This window comes from Rhyacophila brunnea, unplaced genomic scaffold (genome assembly GCF_057557595.1).
Source record: "Rhyacophila brunnea isolate RB1 unplaced genomic scaffold, BYU_Rbru_1.0 scaffold_19, whole genome shotgun sequence".
Taxonomy (NCBI): Eukaryota; Metazoa; Arthropoda; class Insecta; order Trichoptera; family Rhyacophilidae; genus Rhyacophila; species Rhyacophila brunnea.
The window spans coordinates 30,301,355-30,325,125 of NW_028232848.1; the positions used below are offsets into that span (position 1 = coordinate 30,301,355).

At 35.3% G+C, this 23,771-nt stretch overlaps 1 protein-coding gene across 4 annotated transcripts in view; it reads right to left on the reverse strand.

Annotated features, from left to right (window-relative positions):
• The window catches only part of ash1 (histone-lysine N-methyltransferase ash1), a 178,227-nt gene that overhangs the window by 27,576 nt on the left and 126,880 nt on the right, over positions 1 to 23,771 (reverse strand). The window lies entirely within an intron of this gene.

A 23,771-nucleotide genomic window follows, 5' to 3' on the forward strand; every position in this document is an offset into this window, starting at 1 on the left:
TTTGGAATTACATCATTTGCAAGACGGGTAGATATTAACAACGGCCACTAGATGGCTTTCAAAATCAATTTTCGATTAAAACGAAGTTGCATATTTTTCTAGTGTCAACGACTGTATTGAATCTAATAAAATTGGAGACCGTATAGTATACAGTCATCTCTTTCCTATAAGAAAACTCACGACGAACTGTGACACGGTGAAATGTTTTACGTAAAATTTACATGCAACCATTCTTGCAACGATTTCGGTTTAGTGGGATGTGGAAAAATCTTGATGCACTAAATGACCCCCCCCCCCCCGTGAACCGAAAAAGTTTGGTAGCTCCCTACTTTCCGTCATTTACAATTTTCAAAATCAAATACCTACGATTTTTAAATATCAGAACGAATTTTCCTTATAGAGCTTTTGTAATATTGTATTAACTTCATACACGGATAATCGAATGTTTACTGAACATCGAATTATTTATACACACTACTCACAAGAACCAAATCGAATATAATATGTACAATATATTTGCGACAGTCCGAATGACAGAAAGCAGAAGAAGAAAAATCTGAAAAGCTTCTTTGAATAATACAATAATAATAATAATTTGTAAGTAAGCAAGTATGTATGGTATTTGACTTCGAGCTTCCAAACCTGTAGTGGCCGGTTTGGAGTATTTCTACCGAAACAAGGAGAGCTTTGAAAAACTTGCTCAAGCCGGGCGAGATATGTACACAGCTCAACACATGGTGCTTTTAATTCAATGCGTCGCATTTTAAACTGTGTGCCGAGAATCAATTTTAAAATTGATTATTTTAACGTCACAGTGAAGTAATACTCACTGAATTAATCGGGGGGCATTCACTCTGCCCTGAGAGAAGCAAAGGATCAAGAAGGGTGGAAAGTCTTGGTCGCTCAATAGATGACAAAATTCAAAAGAGGCAACGATCCTCAGCCATTAGGGAATGCCCAAGAAGAGACTAATTTTCTTAAATATTGCAATGAGTAAATTAGAGTTTTTTTTTAAATTTGTGAATCAAAATTAATTGTCCGCGAATGGAGAAAAAATGATTTAACAAGTTTTAATGAGATATCAAGCAACACCCCTACCATAGACAATAATTAGCTCTCTATAATCCTTAGGATAGTCTATGAAGTCACGAGAGTTGAACATATCGTAAAATTATAACTTGAATTATAATTAGAAAGATTGAGTTCAATCATATACCTACAATGTTGGTGCAGATATGGCAGAGTATAATCGTGGTTTCAAAGCTAATTATTGATGAACTACATATGTCAGTTTCAACTGAAGAAAGACCAAAGCTACACAAATCTGTCTCAAAACGATGACAATTCAAAAAAATGTCATTTTCCCTTACATCAATCATATACCTACAATGTTGGTGCAGATATATGGCAGAGTATAATCGTGGTAGCAAAGCTAATTATTGATGAACTACATATATGTCAGTTTCAACTGAAGAAAGACCAAAGCTACACAAATCTGTCTCAAAACGATGACAATTCAAAAAAATGTCATTTTCCCTTACATCAATCATATACCTACAATGTTGGTGCAGATATATGGCAGAGTATAATCGTGGTAGCAAAGCTAATTATTGATGAACTACATATTATGTCAGTTTCAACTGAAGAAAGACCAAAGCTACACAAATCTGTCTCAAAACGATGACAATTCAAAAAAATGTCATTTTCCGTTACAGGTAACTAACTAGAAACAGGATGATGATAAGCTTACAAAAATTAATTACGCAATTAGTTGTCAATAATTCTCCCAACGCTTTTCGAAGTATTTAGATTTAGAAGCAAATTACAAATATAGTAAGTAATTATAATTTAAAATATACGTTTTCTATTCACCTGTGATTAAAATGCGAACACGTGTTTTCGGCGAGGGAACAGCCAATGCTCGTAAAAGAAAGCAGTTAATAAACAGACACCCGGCAATTCGTTATAGGTATTGTGGAAGCTGATTACTGATTACGGATTAGGTATGGTGTCTTAATATTGATTAACCACCTTAGCCGAAATCAAATAGATGAGGGTACGTGGCCCGCTACGTATACATAATATCAGTGGCGAAGGGTGGAGGTAGGCTGTTAACATACGACGTAAATAATCCACCTTTGTAAGTCATACGTATTTGTTTTCACTGAACTAAGTCAACAATTTACAGATGGTGTTGGTTAGTTTTTTTAAAATTCAATTAAACACTGCGAAACCAAGCTACAATAGATAATAGTAAAAAAAAAATAGACGTCTATCTATAAATTACGCCGTAATTTCTTAACCGGTGGGCCGCAAAAATTTTCTGCAGTTCAAAAATAGTTACCTAGAAACCCAACATTTGAAGTGGGGTTGTATTATATTTCGACGATTGTTTCAAAATATATTTTTTTTATTCCAATTTTTTTTTTTTGATTTTTTGTGGTCCGCGGACGTAAAAAGAAACATTGATATTTTTTTATCTATGTACTATGGTTTGGTTTAGGCAGGGCTTAATGAATTGGAAAAAAAAACTAAACAACAACACGACGTGCAACACGTATTCTTAGTTCAACGAAGACAAATATGAATGAAAAGAGTGCACTATTTTGTCGAATCGCCCATAACATACCAAAACTATTATGGTTTGGCTGGGCAAGGTTTCATTGATTTTTAAAACCTAACTAACACCATCTGTAAAGTGTAGTATTAGTTCAATAAAAACAAATACGTATGACTGACAAAGTTTAATGTGCACTATTTATGTCGGGTCTTAACAGCCTACCTCCACCCTTCGCCACTGCACAATATGTAATTTCTGAGGTGGTCCAAGCTATGTATATAAATAAATAATAAGTTAAACTTTGGGAGCAGCCTGTTGCCAGGAGGAGGATAATACGCAAGTGAGAAATAGAATTTCGCGGCAATATTCGCTGTGTTGAAAGCGCGCGAACACTAGAATTTATCAGCGTACCATGTACCATAATAAGACGTACAAAAAGTTACGCACGGATAGGCATTATTTATACCGAGCCTGTAAGTGAGCAATATGTATGTGGGGCAGCTAAGTGCCTTGATGACCTCCAAAGGATCAAGTAAGGCAAAGAAAATTAACACAAAATGCAGATTAACAGTGAAGATACGTAAGTACTTTCAGACGCGGCGTGCGGTAATTTTTGTTAGTGGACATATTCTGTCAAAATAAATACATATTATACAGGTTACTATAATATTATTGTCTACACGGGCCACTGAAGGTTGAATTTTGAAACAAAGTGAGTTTTACACTTTAAATAATACGTTTTTCTTTCTGACAACCTACCCGATTGCATAGTAAATACATTATAGCGATCATACCACTCAGCATTACAATTAGTGTGACACACTTCAATATTTATGTTTTGTTATCAAAACAAAACAAAGTGACGGAAGCGATTGTCAGCATTTCCTCAATCATAACCTAGATCAATAGTGTCTATTATGGTTTGTTTAATTATGACAATGTCTCTTGTAATAATATATGTACTGCGTGTGTATAAATAACAACGATCCATAACTCGTCACAGTCAACCGGCATTCACTCGAGTCCAGTCTTGCGGTCCTATTAATCACTCAATAACATCAATCTCATCAGTACACCCGTACCCGCGATCATAACATTGTATGTCATCTTGATCATTGTATTTATTTATTCTTGTATCGATAAATAAACTCTCTCCTCGAAATTTCCAACCAACTACGACTTCTCCACACCCATCAGCATTCCAAAAACATAATGTTATCAATATAGAAGTATAATTGTATAAAATATGTATAGGCATGCTCCGCATTCACTGTATCTAAGGACCGCACGCCACTGGTACCTGCCTACTGAGTAAATATAAAATACAGGGAGTTATTTATACCAGGATACACTCCAATATAAAATCTCAATATAATAGTAGACAGGTCAGTAGAATAGGTTAAAGACACGAATCTGCAATAATAACCCAATATTGCAATGTGTGCTGCCAGTGTTCACGTATGCATACGAAATATGGTCCATTAATGTAAGACGAATCCAATACACCTACGAGTAGCACTAAGTGGCATGGAAAGGTGCATGAAGGGTATAACGCGGAAAGACCACAAAATAAACCAATGCAAACTGATGAAATCGCAAAGTCGCTGAGCGACTTTACAAATATAGTCATACAGTGGTACCTGCCCAAGGGGCACTAAAGACCACATATAGGGGAGCAAGGGTGAATTGGAGCCTCCCCCAAAATTTAGGCGAGTTGCAAAATCAACTCACATGAACATCCAAGGGAATTAATTGTTCCAATGCAAGTAATTTTTAAAAAAGAACGAAATTCGTTTGTTTGCTTAAGTATTTTGGAGACAGGTGTTTATGATAATCCACGTGACGGTCGGTAGCGACATTGACGGGAAAATCTGGAATTAATTTACTGCTAAAATTCCGATCGGACGCCGGGAGAGAAGACAAACGAACGTATTACATGGAGCCATCAGACACAATTCGACAACTGTGCTTTCATAATTGAGTTGTTACTCGGGTGTGAGGTGTGACTTTGACGATAAAATAATTAAAATTATAACTTTGAATCGGCACAACGCTTTCAATCAATATACTGTTATGTTATATTTTTATATATCAAAAATTTGAAGACTTTGTAGAAAATATAATAAATATTAAAGAGGGAATAAAATCACTGATAATTATGTCATCAGGCTTCTGAGCCATATCGTGACTGTGTGTTGTCTAGGTAAAACTACATTCCTGGGTCAAAAAAACTTCACGCTTTAAAAAAAAATAAACAAATTTTCTAAATTCCTATTAAATGCAATTTTACATAAATTAACACTGAACAACTACAGTCCTACAAACTTGTCTGAAGAACGGTCAAAAATTAAACTAATAACTACCATATGGACGCCATTTTGAAAACGCCATTCGAATGTTAGATTCTGCCTAGTTGCGAGTCTTGATTGGGTAGTTTTCTTCAGATAAGTTTGTAGGTCTGTAACTACGATTTTATTTAGTATGCTCAAGATTTTATGCTGAAAATTAAATTAGTTCTATATTAATAATTATGCAGTATTTCACATCGATTTTAACGGCTTAAATTTTACTAATGGTATACGTACTTTTTTGTACTACATGAGCATTCTCAGACTTGACGATTCACGTTTGTCGTCGTTAGAAATTGTCAACTAATACCAATAAGGTGCAACGATTGAGGTAGATACTCTCAGATTGTCTCAGAACTTGTTTTGATTGGTTCATAAATAACATATTATGTTGTGTTGTTTGTTTGTTTGTGAATTTATAAAAAATATCCATTACTCAGCTTGGTGGCTACCATGGCCCCCACATCCCTAAGCGGGCACCCATGCCACGATGTTCAGGTTCAGGCCAGTGTAATGCTCTACAGTAAGTAGTGTTCCCCAAATAGCATTCCGCGGAACTCCAGGTCCGGGTAAAATAAAGGGTATTTCTGTGTTTTTTTAAGGAGATTTTTGGTATTTTTAAATAAAATCACTTGAATTGTCGGCACTTGTCATCATAATATTATATTATTAAAAATATATATATACGACCCTTGGCCATATTGGATAAATAGTAATTTTTATTAGTCAGGATAAACGCTAAAAAATATATAAAATTAAAATTCATTCGTGAAATAGCGCCGCAAGCGACTTTTTTCTATTAGAGCAAATTTGTGGTGTGTTTATCTCACTTAACTTGTCGACTGGCCACACCGGGCCCTTCCTAAGCCCGGGCCCCCAGGCTAGAGCCCTGTCAGTCCCCCTTTGTGGGGGCCATGGTGGCTACACTAATCATATTCTTTTTAACTTAAAATGTAATCGTAAACTATTATAGATGTTATGTAATAAAGACTACTAGTTAAACCAAACGTCAAACTGACTAGATAGCGTGGCCGTACGCGGAAGCTCACGAATTCAATCCAACCTATAAAAAATCGTTGAGTTTAATCAGCCTAAAATAGATTTTTATTATATTCCACCCACGAGACGACAAAAAGTTTCAAATTTACATTTCTCGATCGGACCAGACGATCGTTGTGAGTCATCGAGTCTGCTCGTGTGATTCGAGCTTAACACAACCCAGAGTGGATGGCGGTAGACGCAGAAAGTGAGTAGTATGGATGCACTGCGAGGGTTGGAGCTTGGGGGAGTGGAGGACAAGAGAGTGACCGGGAGGAATGTGGTTTACGCACTGCAAAAAGTCACCCGGTAAGAAAGGGCCGAGAAGTGCACTTGGGAGCCGACACTCGCTAAACTGACTCTTGACATGTACATACTATTAACTCACTCGTGATGTGTTAATAATAATAAAAAAAAACCAGCCATAGTTTGGTGACGATACCGACGCAAACCAATATCCAGCAAAAGCTTTAAAGAATTGATTGACATATCAATTAGTAATTAAAACAAAACACAATAATATGTAGAATCAGAATGTATCCTCACAATATAAACATTCTATTTTTGTCATGATATTGAAATTTTCTATTACATCGCTGGATATTAACACAGTGACAATAATATGATGTCATAAATTATAGAAGATAGTCCTGTATTCATAGTAGGTATAACTATTCAGTTTAATAACCGGTGCAATAATTGAATGTTTCTTCAGAACAAATAAATTAATTTTGAATAACAAAGGGTAAAAAATACCAATGACACGAAAATCACATTAAAAATGTAAAAGTATGTATTGTAATCTGAAGCCAGTGCAGTGCATATTGGACTACGAGAAATGAGAATGATGACTGCGTATTTTCATTTAGATTTGATTTATTTGAAGATTGCTTTATAAGAAAAAAAGGATTCGTTATTTGTATGGTGCATTCAGGAAGAAGAAAAGAGTTGTTAAAATAATTGACGGCTTTTGAGCTTTGAGAATCGATGTCTCCGTCGAATCTTAGGGGTACATTTGTACGACCACGTTACAAACACTCGAGTTCATGAGCGTACACAGCAGCCCTCGGTGACTGAAGCAATCACGAAAAGACGCTTCACGTGGCTGGGAGATGTGTTCCGGATGCCGGCAGAGAATGCGACACTTCGTTCCTTTGTGGCACAGCCTGAAAGGTTCCGTCGCCGTAGCCGGCCCTCCCTCACCCTCCAGCGGTGTTACAAAAGCGATCTACACGCTGCAGGTCTGGCGAGAGTTAGCAATTGGACCGGGGTAAGTGGCGCAAACTTGTGCTTCCCCTATGCCAAGGCGCGATAGGGTGAAAGAAGAAGATTCTTTTACAATTACACTGTCATTTACATGACATGCGATTTAGTGGTTATTATTCTATACCTATATTTAAAGATTATGTGAAATAGGTCTATTGACGGTGACTTGGCTGATGAGATAGAGAATTTTCAAGTTATCGGCGGTAAGTAGGTATTGTAGAATACCACTGACTTTACTGGTATGTCATTTCATTAATTGTTTCTCGTGCTTCTTAATAATATTTGCTATAAATACCCCCCCCCCCCCCCTACATCTATGACCCATCACCCCTTTTCAGATGTGTCATATATATTTTTTAAATATGGTCACCGTAATTGTCAACATTGATATCACAGCAACCAATTTAACAATTATGTTGGGTTGAATGATACCTACATATCAAAATATCACAGCCAACGGAACGCAATGTTTCATCATTAAAATTAGCAAAAAAAAAACTTGAAAACATGGCGTGTCCGCGGAATCATAGCGATTAATCAGCGACAAATTGGACAAAGATTTTTTTCGCGGAGACAAAAAAAAGTCACAACATGTTCGCTCCGAGAGGCGGCCCCAGCTTGAAAAATAATATATCCATCAATACGCCATGTAATTCCGAGAAGACGAAAGAACAAATAAAATTAATGTGCCTGGGAATGGCGCAAAAAATTGTTGTCAGTGTAGAAATTAAAATAATATTATTAAATAAAAAGAAAAAAAACAATGATAGTTATACTAATCGAGTGACAGCTTCGTATCGAAGTAATAATATCACGAAAACCGCAAAAGGTTACCCATCATGACATATTATACAAAAAACATTCGTGACAAATGCGCGCCATTAATATACATAATATTGACTTCTTAGGACAAGTTAGATCATTTCGATTCAAGGAATTTCATTTCTGAGACACTTCTAGTGATTTTATTTAAATATGTATAATAAAAATAAACACATCAATATATCTAAATTGAAATGTTTCGAATTCCAACATAAAAGGAATGTTGGGACACATAATAAATTTAATTCGCACAAGCTGTCAGTTTCGCCAAAATAAATAAAAAAAAACGGTACCACAGTTCAGACTCATTCGGATAATCGAAAAATTAATTAATTAACCCTCCTTCGACAACTGAACAAAAAATGCGTTTGTATTATTGCAAAGTACATATTATATAGGTAGATATGTAAATACTTAATAAATAATATTATTGTGTTCGACTTTTTATTGGTGTACCAGGTGTACCTTATAGCTAGAGCGGGGGGGGGGGGGGCAAACTGCGGCCCGCCGGGTATTTTTTTGCGGCCCGCCATTATTAATTATACTTCTGATTACGAATAACTATATAATATTGACAATAGATTAAAATTTGAAGAATTTGTTGTTTCGTAAATGTATTATCTCAGTACGTCTTCCTTGCATCTCGTCTCACACTATGTAACCACTATTTTCTACGTTGAACATCGAGTTCAATATATATTGATAGTGTGCCGACAGAGCTACAACTTGAGGTTATTGATCTGCAGTGTGACACTGATTAAAGAGAATTACATCGTCGTGAAGAAATCTCCAAATTTTACAATGCCCTTAATTCAGACAAATTCGACCAACTTAAAGATTATGCAAGAAAAATGTTCGTTATTTTTGGATCAACCTATATATGTGAACAAACATTTTCGATCATGAACCTCAATAAAAATTCTTTACGATCAAATATCTCCGATGCCCATTTACAAGCAGTTTTGAGAATATCAACTACAAAATCAACACCTGAATTAAAAAAAATGTACAACAGTTTCATTATTCTCATTATTTTTTTTGTAATGTTTATTTTTCGTGATAATATAGTGTATATCTAAAAATGGTATTTTAATTGCGGTCCGCTGCTCATTTTGAATTTTTGAATTTGGCCCTCCATCTAAAAAGTTTGCCCCCCCCCCCTAAGCTAGAGTAAAGTTTGTTTTTAAGACGTCGTGGACCACAACAATATGTGGTTCCGGGGTTCATCAGTACCGCTCCAACAACATCTCTAGATGTCACACATTAAAAATTTATGTTAAAATCTAAATTCCAATCTATTTTATATAACTCCTTATTCATAAAGTTTTCTTCATAAACTTCCTATATATCGCATATACATATCTCAAGGAAACGTTTTATAAATTGAGTTACTTACATATTATTATTTCGTGTATATTATGAATCAGGGGAAATAAAAAATGGTCATTTCCATTATGATACAAGGAAATAAAGCGTTCAGCATTATAATAATATGTAACGTCATAAATATTGAGCTTTTAATATCGCACGCCAATTATATGCAAAATTCAAAGCTTTTGTTTTAGTTAATAACATATCCAGAAGAATATTTCTCAAAATTTTCCATATTCATATAGTTTTTGATATAAGTAGTAAATATACCCAACTATGAATTATATGAGTTTGGTCTGTGGGAAATTGAGTCACCACTAATTTTTTTTTATGAATAATCTGTATTTATTTAAGAAATAAATGGAACGAATAATTATTTAGGATTGTTTGCATATTGTCTAAAAGTTACACATGTAAAGATAACTAGAGGGAAAACAATATGAACTTTATGTACTACAAATTACAATTACATTATAGCTGATATTAATTCCGCATGGCTGTGATGTAACAGAAATCCAAAAATACGAGTATCGCAATTCGCAATGTAACATGTTAATCTGCATGCTGGGCATAACGCCGAAAGACGCAAAACAATGCAATGAATAAGGAGGCATACGAGAATGAGCGATGTGAAAGAAGTCTCCAAGCGACACCTTCTCGTATAATCGCACAGTTGTACCTAGAGTTGGATTTTTCCCGAGAAAATCTCAATCTCGAGATTCGGGATTTCCCGGAATGATGAAATTTTGAGTTCTCGAGATTCGGGAATTCCAGAAAAGAATTCTCGGGAATTCTCGAGATATCGGGAAATTTGAAAAAACCCTGTAAAAATCATTATAAAAACAGACAAATTCCAAAAAAAATGATCTTATTAATTTAAAATGGATGTAGGAAAACAACAATAATTAAAAACATTACTTATAAAAATGGAATTTCAAAAGCACATACTGTCAATCGCTGCGTCTAACAATCGCGTACGCTTTTGAGACACAAAATTCCCTGATGTTGCAAAAATTGCGCTCATTTTGAGTCGACGTTGGCTTAATTGTGTTAAATGCCCCAATCAGTCTTTGAACATTTTGTCCAAAACAAACAAGGCAATATACAAATGGGCAATATAATCGTAAATGTTTTCCTTTCTTGCTTGGCTCAGACCGTTCATTCATAGAGTTTGGTAGCAATTATTGTAGCATGGAACACTGGTCATTATTTAACAATATCTTTATCTACTTATATAAACGGACAAATCCTATGTTTAGCTGATTGCCGACGTTTGGTTAGGCTTTGTGAGTACAGATCATAAAATTACTGCCTTCTCTCGCGCAGATAAACCGCGGGTCGGAATTCAGCGCCGAGATAATGTTTCGAAATAAGCGATCGATCACGAGGCGGCAGGGCAAATAAACAATAATCTTGCCTACACCGTGCACGAGGAAATATTTAACATTTTCGAATGTTGAAATTTGATGGCAGACAAAAACTTTACGTTCCTACATACCTATTATCATACAGTGATCGATATACAGAAAATAAACTAGTAATTCAGGCACTGGGACAACTGGACGCCATAACAGGTGGGCGCCGCACTGTCGAATGAAATAAAATTCGTTCTCTACGATTTGATGCAGACAGTAGACGAAGAATTTTAATAAGTTTCTATATCCTACTACTTAGTAGTTTTAATTCAATTTGCTTTTCACCTAATCGAATGAAAATTATTATGCCTGACGATTTATATAAAAATAAAAGAATCCTTTTCTCGTTGGAATTTACAACATAATATGCACAATTAAATCATTATTAACGTGTGCATATTAATTAAATACTCACTAAGTATTAATATAAGTAATAATATATATTATAAGTAGGTACCTATAATTCACGAACGTCTATATATTTTTAATTTCATTCGATTGCGTTGCGCCCAGTTGTCCCAGCGCCGAATTTTCATAGACCCGTAATTTATACATACACGTTGTGCGGTCTGGAATAACTCCAGTGGAGCAGTGATTCCCATTCGAAAATCCGTTGGACAGGACACGTCGAACTCGGAAGTTACCCTAGAATTCGCAAGAGCTTGTGAAAATAGTACAACTTTACTCGAAACAGTGCCTAGTTCCTTTTTTTCTGTCCAAAGTATTTAAAATTCCCGGTTTAAAGTTCTACAATGAAAATATATTGATATAGGTATTCTTGATTTATAAAATGTCATAACATATAAATATTGTTATAGGGCATATTTTCATCATCATCAGCCGGGGTCGATCCACTGCTGGGTGAAGACCTCCCCTAACTCCCTCCACTACTCTCGGTCCCTACTTCTTTGCTGCCAAGTACATCCACCGAACTTTATGAGTGGTCTATCCAGAGGGTTTTAGGGCGTCCCTGTGGGCGTCTAGTGCCCCTTGGCAATGACGGCATTTGTCCAGCGGTCGTCCACTCGACTAGCGACCTCTATCACATCCCGTACTCTTGGCTGCGTCCTTGTAGTTAATACCAAATGATAGAGATATTTTAGTATTCTGAATTGCCACTAAGTCTTAAATCGATACACATTCTCATTACAAGAGTAAAGTGTTCAGTTATCTATTTAATTATTGATGGTTTTCAACGGGTGGTATATACCAACCTACCATTTAGGTATATTCTTTTTATTTGCGTAAAAACCATTTCGTACAGATAACTAATATACAGTTATAATGCTAATGTTAACTTCACACTTTATAAAAACAACCAAAATAAAGATACTTTACTTACGGAACGATATTTACGGGTAGTTTATCAAAATACCGTAAAAATACAAGGTTTATTTTTGATATTAGGTATTTAATATTATTTTTTGAATGATCAATTAATTTGTAACTATTCCAAATTTAAAAAGGCTGTCATACTATAATGTAGGTAGGCAATACTCTGTTGATAGGTTACCGTTAAACGGTTGCGATGTTGCGAAATCAATAAATAATGTAAAGTCGATGCTTTCAATAATAAGTTGGCAGGCCTGAACTTAGATTGGTCGCCATTCCGCCTCTGTGTACATATCCAATTATCATTGCATAACATAATAATATAAACGTTTCGAATTAGATTTGCAGTTCACACGATCGCTTTTACGTACTTTCTCTCGTGAGTTTCCACAGATTCGAAATGGTTCGAATGGGTTACCTACCTGTCCAATGAGACCCAAAGGTAAAGTGCAGTGTCGGACAAATTTAGGTTTTAGATTTATTTTTAATTTATTCAGATTTTCCAGTTGTGAATGAATGAATGAAAAAAAATATTATTGTAAGTGCGTTATTTACCAAAGGTTTATTTTGTGATATCAAGAATCGAGATAAACGTTTATATAAGACTACAGATACACGGCATTGCAGTGGACGGGCGTAGACGTGTGTCAACGCAGGGTCTTATTTGATTCCAATTGCATCCAATTTGAACTACCAATTGGATTTGTTTTATCCTATGATGACCACCGATGTAGTCTATAATCTGTGCAAGTTCCATCAATCCAGTAGATTGTAGTTACAACTGAACAAACGGTTCCTTAATTATGTTTGTTGAGGATCCTGACCAATGTTTCCTCTAATACTCTAATGCCGTGTCCACACTGGCAACAAGTTGCTGGCAACCTCCTCCGAATTAAATTTTACGATAATTATCATAATTATCGAGGTTGCCAGCAACTTGTTGCCAGTGTGGACACGGCATAATAGTCTAATATGTGCCCGCTCACACTTGTAAGAATTTGTCCGCACAAAAATGTTTCCAACCTACGCACACAGAAACTTTAAGTAGACATCAAAATCGGGTAACTTAGAGTAATAATATAAAGAGAGTGGGTATCGTTCGGCAAAATGAAGCCATGTTTCTTGCGTATGACACCACAGTAGAACATCATTTTTTTTATTAAGTATTAACTTACTTACTTGGGTAAGTAAGTAGGCTTCTTTGCGGCATAGTAATGTAATAAGTGCATTTACCTACGCAAAACATGATTAAAGTCTGCACACATATTTATTTATTTTATATTTTTACACGACTTCTGCCATATAGAAGATGTCCTCCGATTTTAGAGATGAAGTAGAAAAATAATATTTTGTCAAAGATTGAAAAATCAGCAATATAAGTATATTTACAAATAAGTAAAATGACGACAAAAACAACGATAGGATTTCCTTTTTCGCCTGTATCTTATTAAATGTTGAATTCTCGAAGTACGGCAATTTACCTTTGGGGCCCTGAGATGATATCTGCGGAGCTTAGCGCGATCGGCAAATCTCGCATCAATCGAAAAGTGCATTAGAAAGTTCAGCATGTAAAATCAATGATAATAAATATATCACGTAAAATCATTTGAATGTGTATTATTTTATTGTTTCGTTTGCGGACGAAAGTGAACGGAAATTGGAAATCTACAATGAAGCGAATGAAAGTCTAAAATGTGCGCTAATCACCAATTTCTATTATTCTACTAATACTAATAAACCGACGGTAGAAATAATATTGACTAAATAATGCCTAATAGTTTTCTTAAAGAAATAACGGAATGATTAGACAATGAGATGTAGGTAATTAGGTATAAGGCAACTTCTTGCCGTTAGGACAGCATAGGATCTATACCAGGGATATCTAATAAAGTAATAATTTACCCACGCTGTTTCGTTTGTATAAGTAAGTACCTACACATTTTGACATAGGTATTGACACGAACAAAAACGCCGACCTTCAGTTAGTGTTTATGGCAGAGTATGGTTTAACGACATAACTATACAAATCTAGCCTTGTAGTCAATTCTACTTCTCAATAGCCGTGCGACAACCTCACGACAAGGTACAAACAGAATATATAAGTCCCATGGTCCTAAACTATGGAAGAAGCAGGGAAGAAATGGTCGAAAAAGACCATGAACAGGTAACCAGTAGCGTAATCGTTTAGTATTAGGAAGTAAAATGTATGTTGTTAACCTTTTCTTTGTAAATGTAATAAAATTTTACGTAAAAAAATTTCGCCTCCAAGAATCGAGACTGCTCAAGTGTAATTGGAACGCTGTGACCACAGGCCTCGAGATGACACGTCGCGTAGATTTGGGCGCGATCTAATTTGGAAATAATTTCCGGGAAATCTCCATTAAACTTAGAAAATAAGTTATGGGAGAGATTGTTTACGTAAAATTTAGCAAGTACATGCTTCAGTAACTTTTATAGCAATAATGGAAGTGTATGAAAATTGAAAAAGAAAATTGAATATTTATAAATTTATATACTGTATAATTGTAAATAAAGAATTTTAATACTAATTTTATCAATACAAGATAGAAGTTAACTACCGTTATAAAAATACTGTAAACGCGTACCTATATTTATAGACGCGTAATTATAATTATAGATTTTATTAATGCTATAACTCGCTGACTATAATGAATATTGTAAAAGTAACGATTGGAAAAACTTAAGATTCTGGTATAGATGGGTTTCTACCCATAAACAATAATAAATCTTAATCGCGTCTTGGATAAATAAAAGAATCAAATACTGCGACTAAAAATACAAATTGACGCGTGACCTTGAACCTTAACTGAATTCTGTCCGACTAGAATTTACGGCCCAGCTGTGCTGGCTCGCGAGGTAAAAATAGATTCAAGGTTACGTTTAGATTACTATGGAAAAGCCACTATTAAAGACTAAATAAATTTGTAGTCGCTTGTAAATAACATCTTGTTAGGATTAAGCATTTATATATTTAAGTTGAAATGTTAAGTATAATATTATAGTATTTTCACGTAATAATGTTCGTCCGAAAGGTAAATATCGAATGAAACGTTTTCTGCGGCTCCAAATAGTTTTATTAAAACTTAGTAAAATTCTATTGGCCTAAAAAGGCCAAGAGTGGTGGAAAGGACTAGTACGTGGGTGTCAACCTTTCATTTTGACATTTTAAATTTAAAGACTGCCGTTCCCTTATTTAGTACCCGAATACTTATTCCGATACCTCGATGGAAAGCTAGAAACTTTCCCCTTCGTTTGAACACGAAAAATCATATAAAATCAACTATTTTGCTTACGTCATCGCAACGGCGTATTTAAGGGACTTGTTCTAGATGGTGCTTGAAACACCCCTATTGAAACTTTATTTTGTAAAAATAAGGTAGAGTAAATTTAACCCGATTTAATTAGAAGATATCTCTATTAGAAAGTTGCCAGGAACGGGAGATATATGTAAATTTATCCCGTGAGAGAAAGATATACATCTGCTATCCCTTACGGACTGTTTCCTGTTAAACCTCTATCCGAAGGGTATAAAAGGCGACCACTTTTCCCGTAAAATCATTAGTTTCTACACTTCTCACCGGCGATCTTCAACAAGCAGCAGTCCTCACTGCCAAGTTGTGAGATACGGTTCTCAGTACATTCGCGATTCCTACGTACCAGTAAGTCCCCTTCGACGGGCAAAACGTAGCGCGAATAACACGTATCTGTCGGTAGTGACGTCGGCCGCTAAAACGTAGCACGAATACTACGTATCTGTCGATAGTGACGCGCTCGCGGATTAATTTTATTTTTTATTACTCATCATACGAGGTGACGTAATCGAGATAAATTACGCGATCGGATTTGTTTTATAAAAACAAATTAATAAACTCAGTCTGTAATAATAAATTTTACAAATCTTTTCGGAATTATAAAATAAATTTTTGAAACTTTATTAAGTAAACATAATCATAAAATAAATTTTAGTAAACAAATTCATAAACATAAAAACAACTTTTAGTAAATAAATTTGTAAACATTAAGCAAACCTTTTGTAAACAAGTCTGTAAACACAAATAAATATTTGTAAATGTACTGTGAACATAAATAAACTTTATAAACAACAATAAAATAATTTCTATTCTTTTTTATAAACCTAATACTGTGTGACCAAAGAATAATTTATATTTTCTTTCTTATGGGAAAATATTTCTCGAATTAAAAATATCCAAAGAATATCGGCGTATACATTCTCTGAATTAGGTGTGACTTTTTGGGAACTCGTGAAAGATTTCACAGAGATCCTATAGTGAACAAATAAATAGTTTGCTGATACTTTAATGAGATTTAATTACGGGAACAATGACAGTTAACCTTATTGTGTGACCGTGAACTCTAGTACCTGAATAAATTCGGCACCACACCAGCTGAGAGTTTTATTCGGGAATTCAAAAGTTGTGATACTACAAAGGAGATCCACCTCTCCTAGTTCATCACTAGTCTCCTCAGTGACGGCCCGGTAGCATTATTGAGCTAGCCGTGAGCCGGGTCATGTCAGTATCTACCTAATTATAAAGTTATAGATTATTATACAATCCAGGGTTGGCGAACCTTTTCACGTACGCGTGCCAAGATTTTCCAAATATTATATTTACAACCGTCTGACGTGCCGAGCAGTTTTTATGGGAAGAAATTGTTTTTTTTTTAAATATTGTGTTCAAGATACCATTTACATAACATAGCACACATACATTTCGGTCCACCAATTTTGAAACTGTCTGCCAGAATTACTACTAGATCCACCAAGTTTTTGTTTCTTATTTGGTGCAGCCATTTTTTATGGGTAGACATGAAATTGTTTGTTAATACTATATTTATTAGTTCTTTACGCACAAATTGACATCATAATTGCTACGATCAGATGATGCATTCTCTCAAGTGGTCTTAAGCATTGTAAATCGATCAAAATTAGAGGTACGCAAAGCGGCATCCCCCGCCGCCTGATGAGTTTAGTGCGATAATAATAATATATGTGACGCATAAAGCCTAAGGACCAACCTATGCTATTATATTTACATTAAACATAATGCTTATTCTTGAAGAGTATTTACCTGCTACTTTTATAGGTATTTATTATTATAGGTATTGTTTCTCTTCAAATGAGTGCCATAGGTTCGCAACCACTGCTATTACATAATATTTACGACTGATTTTGACGTTTGGTCCAAAGCAGTGTACCAAATGAGGTATCTATAATATAACATAATATGACCAAACTAACAGTGGTCGAAGTATTTATTTGTGTTTATGAAGCGATAAAGAAATTGTGCCTCAATGTTTATAGGTATATTGCACCGATATTAAAATAGTAATTGTATGCACCGAATTTTAATTTAGTATGTAAGGTACGCATTCATTATCCAAGTATCTTAAATAAACACAGATAATACTACTATATAACGCAAACAGACTTCCAAAACAAACGAGCAGTATATTTTTATTTTTATTTACACCTTTGGCAGGTTAATGTAATAGTTGTGTGGTGATCCTAGAGATAATGACCATTGGCGCACGCAATGTGCAACTAAACTGGGGGCAGTTACATTTTACTTGCAACGAAAGTGTAAGCCCGGCGCAGACAACCTAATGGAACATTAGTCATGATAATATTAATTATATGAACATATTATTTAGTTGGTAATCGTGCGTCGGCGGAAAGGCTCTGCAATCTGATTTAGATCTATTTACCATTATAGCCCGTTCTCACGTGCATGGATTTAAGGCTGAAATTACGTATTATCGCAGCCATAACCAGAAAATGCACGTTTTAACACGTATTATCGTGCCAGTTCCAAGGCATGGATCAAGAAAGTTTTGCCGGCTTCTGAATTTTCACGCGATAGTCGGAACTTCACAACGTAGCAAATGTAAACAACGCGTCTTGATTACGATTGAAGAATGAAATTGGCGAGACAGTCGGCACTATTGCGTGTAAACAGCTATTATCGCGGTAGGTAGTGAAATTAACATAGTATCGGTGCCAGTAAATCCATGCACGTCAGCAGTATTGTTTGTTGGGCGACACATATAGTCGAAAAAGCATGAATTTTGAACTTTGGTATAATGAAGAGCATAATATTTTAAGTAATGATTAATGCTTTAACTTGTCTTGCTGTAACTCTGCTTTATAAATTGTAATAAGCAAAGTTACTTCCCTACTTTCTAAACCATCATTACTGTGGAACCGGTGGGCGGTTAATTTTTTTTACTACTAACAGAGATACAAAAGTGGGCGGTAGGTATAAATGGGTTGACTACCCCTGATAGATAATGGTTGGAGTAGCGCCCACCCGCACCTGACCACTTTATCTGGTGCACCATAATGAAATTCTACCACATTGATGATAGCAATAATGGAAACTATCGATGAGTGAAAGTCGTGACGGAACAAAGGGATACATGTTAAATATTAATACAATATTTTCATGAACATAAAACTACCATAGATTTTCAACACGCGGGTGTCCTTCCTTATACAGTTTATGCTACTTATCAGTCAGCATCTCCAAGTTGTCTTGTCATCCATATATAAAAAATATATATGGCTCTTTAAAAATGGTTCTTGTACCAAAAGTTTGTCAATATCTGATATAGATGATGGGGAAGGTAACAGCTTTAGCCAAAAACGCGGTAGCATTAGCAACCCTGGTATCAGGCCTCGGACACTGACGGAAAAGCCGAATTGATTGATCCCATGCGGGCGCGAAAAGCTTTACCGAACGATAGACATAGGGAGATTTCAACGCGCGTACGTAGGTCGAACGAAACCGGTCGGACTAGAATGCAGTGGGTAGGTGCTTATTGCGTCTGGTACACTAATAATGCGATCAGAATCAATTACACATCGAACGCGCTCGACGAAAGAGCGGGGAAGCCCTGAAGGGAAGTTCGCGCCAGGCCGTGCGCACACGCCAACAATGTGTATAACTGTACTGCATTTAGTTAGAAATTACTTCATTTTAATCACTGTAAATTCTTCACATATGCATCCTATGAGGATTATTATAAGATGCAATGTTCAGCCAGGCTTATTAGTTATTATTGATAATTTACATAGGATCAAAATAACAATCTCTTTCTTCTCTTCTTGGTCGTGCACTCATGGCTGAGGATCGTGACCACATTTAAATTTCGCCATCCTTTGAGCGACCAAGACTTTCCATCCTTCTCGATCTTCCGCTTCTCTCAGGGCAGAAAAGATCGTACCCCCAGTCAGCTCTTTCACTTGGTCGCTCCATCGCGCAGACGCTCTTCCTCTGCTTCGCCTTCCCTGGAGGCTACCCAAAACTACCAGTCTCTCCAGGTTGTCCGGTCCACGCCTGACAATATGTCCAAAAAACTGCAGAATTCTTCTCAGACATATCGTCGAGAGCCGTTCCTTTATCTTCAGTCTCTGGATGATTGACTGGTTCGTCCTGTGCTCCGTCCAAGAAATGCGAAGCATTCGGCGCCAACATCACATCTCAAAGGCATCAATTGCCTTCCGTTCTCTTGCCTTCAGGGTCCACGACTCGACTCTGTATAGAAATATCGAGAACACTAATGTTTGCACAAGCATCATTTTTGTGGCAATCGAAATTCCCCGATCCTTCCATAGAGTGGTAAGGCGTGTCATCGCATTTTTATAATAAATAACAATAAAAAAACTAAATTTCGTCTAAACTCTAATGAGTTATCTACTCTTCCCAATTTGTATGTATGTATATTGAGACTTAGACGATAAAGGCAAGGCAGAGGTTTTTTTAATAGTGTGGTGCTGAATTACAATCTTGTTCATTTTTTGGTCATATAACCCGCAGTAATTATGAGACTAACTTCACTTAACTTAACTTTTGGTATTCGGTGAGGTCGAAGGTCGGAGAAGTTCTCTGCAGATGCAGATGCACGGGCCAATTCAAGAATGCCTGTCTCACACACAAACATCACAAGTATTTAAACATAATTTTAAATTAAATTCACTAAAACAGTCAACTCTACAAATTGATAGATATGCAACAATGACTAAGATAAACTCTAAAACTTATTTTTTTTACGAATATACTATTGTCGACTTGTACCGAAATCAAAACACTCATATTAGAATGCAAATGTAGCCATGACTATTACAGACTGCAGACTGTATTAGTAATTATAGTAAGTATAGGTATATGCAGCCAACCAAATACCGAACCATCACTATTTAGATGAACAATCACAAATGTGTTAGCTGAAAAAATATTTAAATCTGCAAACGTTTTTTTTCTATTGCTATCAATTCAACCACACTAAAATCATTGAGCAATCCCCACTAAAGCCACTAATACAAAAAGTTCATTATACCCTGAGTTATAAGCCAAACCACGCAACAAATTAATAAGATATAAATGCGAACGCCAGTCGCCATAGGTCAAGACTTTGACGGCGGGTTTGGTTCATAACTTGATAAACGAACAAATACAAAGCCCCAGAACTTTCTCAAATACTATTACCAATATTGAACGCGCGTTGCGTATACGTGAAAATTTGAACGCATAATATAAATACAGATGAAAATAGTTAAAATAACATATTTTTCCACATTTGAGAATGGTATCTACTTTCTTACAACCACACCCAGAAGGTAACACACTTCCTATTATTCGATTCTCAGTGTCTATTGATTCATCTAAATATCTGCTGAAGAAGTCAACGAATTGGCATGATTCGCAGTTGTAAAGCAACAAAGACAGAAAAGGGTAATAAACGAGAAAAAAATGGACTGATATAGATACACCAACATAAATCGTCCGATGTCCGAATTCGGAACTTCACTAATCAAAGTATAAAAAAAATACTGAACGATGTTCCAAATTTTAGCACGCAACGCCCTCACTCAGCAGACAACTTCTGCTAGATCGATAGCAGTAATTTACAACAATGTTTTACTGTGCAGACCTGACTTTATGTCGACGAAAGCAAAAGCGCGACATTTTAAATTAAATGGGATACTTTTACGCGCCCCGCTGCGCTGGTTACTTATACGATAAATAATTATGTACTACACACACTTTGACAGAGACTATAAATACACATTATAAACTCGTATAGATTAGTAGTATTAATACAGATAGTTCAGAATCTACAGCACTTACTTTTTATTAAGAGAAAACATAATGAGCTTACATAATATTAATATTATGCATAACTCACTTAGTTTATAACCACCCGTTTCATGGGTATCGTGAATTTGTTCATGTATTAACCTTTTAACAACCCATCCGATTTATATACCCACACAGTTTATATTTATAGTGTTATACCAGGGACACACTTCGGCGTAAAATGTTGTATCGGAAATATAATATGGCCGTATATTAAAGACCGTCCAACCTCTTCGAGTCGTATAGTACTGATATAAAATGCATGTCTAGATAAAACACGATTGAGGAAGCCAGCGGCAAACAAATTTTGAAAATAGCCGATATACTGGATTATTTGTTAGGTCAGGTTAGGTTTTAATTCTAGAATTCATGAATTTTGCCAAAATCGGCTATGAAAATTGCAACTGAAAACGGCAATGTTCATATTGAATCTAATAAAATTGGAGACCGTATAGTAGACGGTCATCTCTTTCCGATAGAAAACTCACGGCGAACTGTGCTACGGTGAAATTTTTTACATACAATTTACCTACATGTAATAACCGTACAATTTAATATAATTTATATTATCATTTTGTCAAATGGAATTCTTTCCTGTAAATAATGATGACTCTACAGAACAGATTAATAAATATAATTCCGATAAGCTAGGTAGGTATAGTCCAATACACATTTCGACGCAGGGTTTTGAATGTGAGTGTCCTACGAAAATGAACCTTACATTATAGACGTGCAACAGTGCAACCTTCAAAAACACCAATACTGAATGAGCGTCAGTGCATAAACCAAGAGCAATTGTCACAATGAAGGACAGCTTAAAATGACGTATTCTTGACACGTGTTTAAAATTATCCCATATTCTTCCACACTCGAGATCGGTTGCATGTTGCTCCACACCCGTTGGGTATTTCAGTTCCCATTAATTCTGTGTTCCCTGGCTGACTTAATTAATATATGGGGTTCGTTTATTTAGAATTTCATCTTGAGCTTCCCAATAAATAGTAAAAGAGCAAGAGATATCGGTACGTTAGTCAGTGAAAAATGTATGAAGAGACCAATAATATAAAAAAAAAAAAAAAAAAAAAGCTTTCATGAAAAGTAGAGATCATATTATGATCTCTAATAACAAGTGTATATGTTACGCCGAATGTGCGAAATTAACTATTACATGAAATGGGCAAAATTTTGCCTAAATCATGAAAAATGCAAGCCCGTTGCCTTATTCATGAATTGGGCAAAATATCTGCCAAGTGCGTGAACGGTAGTAATTTTTCTGCCTAGTTCATGCATTGGGCAAATTAGATAGTAGCGCTACGGTGGTGTTTTTTGCAACTAAACCAAATGTTTCAAATAATGCTCATGCATTGGTCAAAATAGATGGTCGCGCTCCGGTGGTGTTTTTTGCAACTAATCAAACTAACCAAATGTGCCAAATGTCATTGATTATATAAAAATATACCAATCAATAACTACAATGACCATTATGCCAATAACTACAATGCCATTTACTATGCCCAAAAAAAAATCTAGAACTATAAATATGATAACAGAAGAATTTTATTAAAAGGTATTTTCGCGATTTGATTCGTGCTTGAGTATCAATCGTGCAGTGGTCGATTGTCTGTTTGTGATGGTATGATTTGATAGTTTGTTGAAACTAAGTTAGCCAACCTCAAAATCGACATTCAGTTGAATTCAGAATTACAAAACCTAACCTAACCTAATAATAATAATATTATATTATGTCAAATTATAACTAATAAAACCATCCATATTAAATTTACTTTTTCTACTGTCATGTTGACAGTTTAAGAATTCCATACCCTGGCGAATTCACGCACTCGGCAGATAATTTACCTAATTCATGAATAAGGCAACGGGCTTGACTATTACATGAATTAGGCAAAATTTTGCCCATTTCATGTAATAGTCAATTTTGCACATTCGGCGTAACATAATATACATACATACCAAGTCCAATTAATACCGGAAACGACAATATAATATCATCCACATTACTACACAAGTAAATTGATCCAACACAACACCTTACATTTTATTTACGAAGGCTGTCTTATTATTTTTATTACGCGGGCCAGTCAGAAGCGTACATGGGACATCGTATCGTTATTTTATATTTCATATCCGTAAATAGAAGCACTTTGCTGGAAACAAAAGTAATATCGAACAAATTTAATCTAACATTATTATTTCATACGAGTAACAACTTTCGAAAATACAACGGGCAACGAACGGTGTCATACGCGCGCCAAGTTTGTACAAAAAAAAAACCACTCCATGCGAATTATTTAATTGCATTATTAATGTTTGAAATTAATAAATTTAATACACGTCTGATTATGTATTCATGATTATAATGCGCTATTAATTATTTTATAACCAAATTATCGGTAATAATAAGACTTATTATAATTCAAAC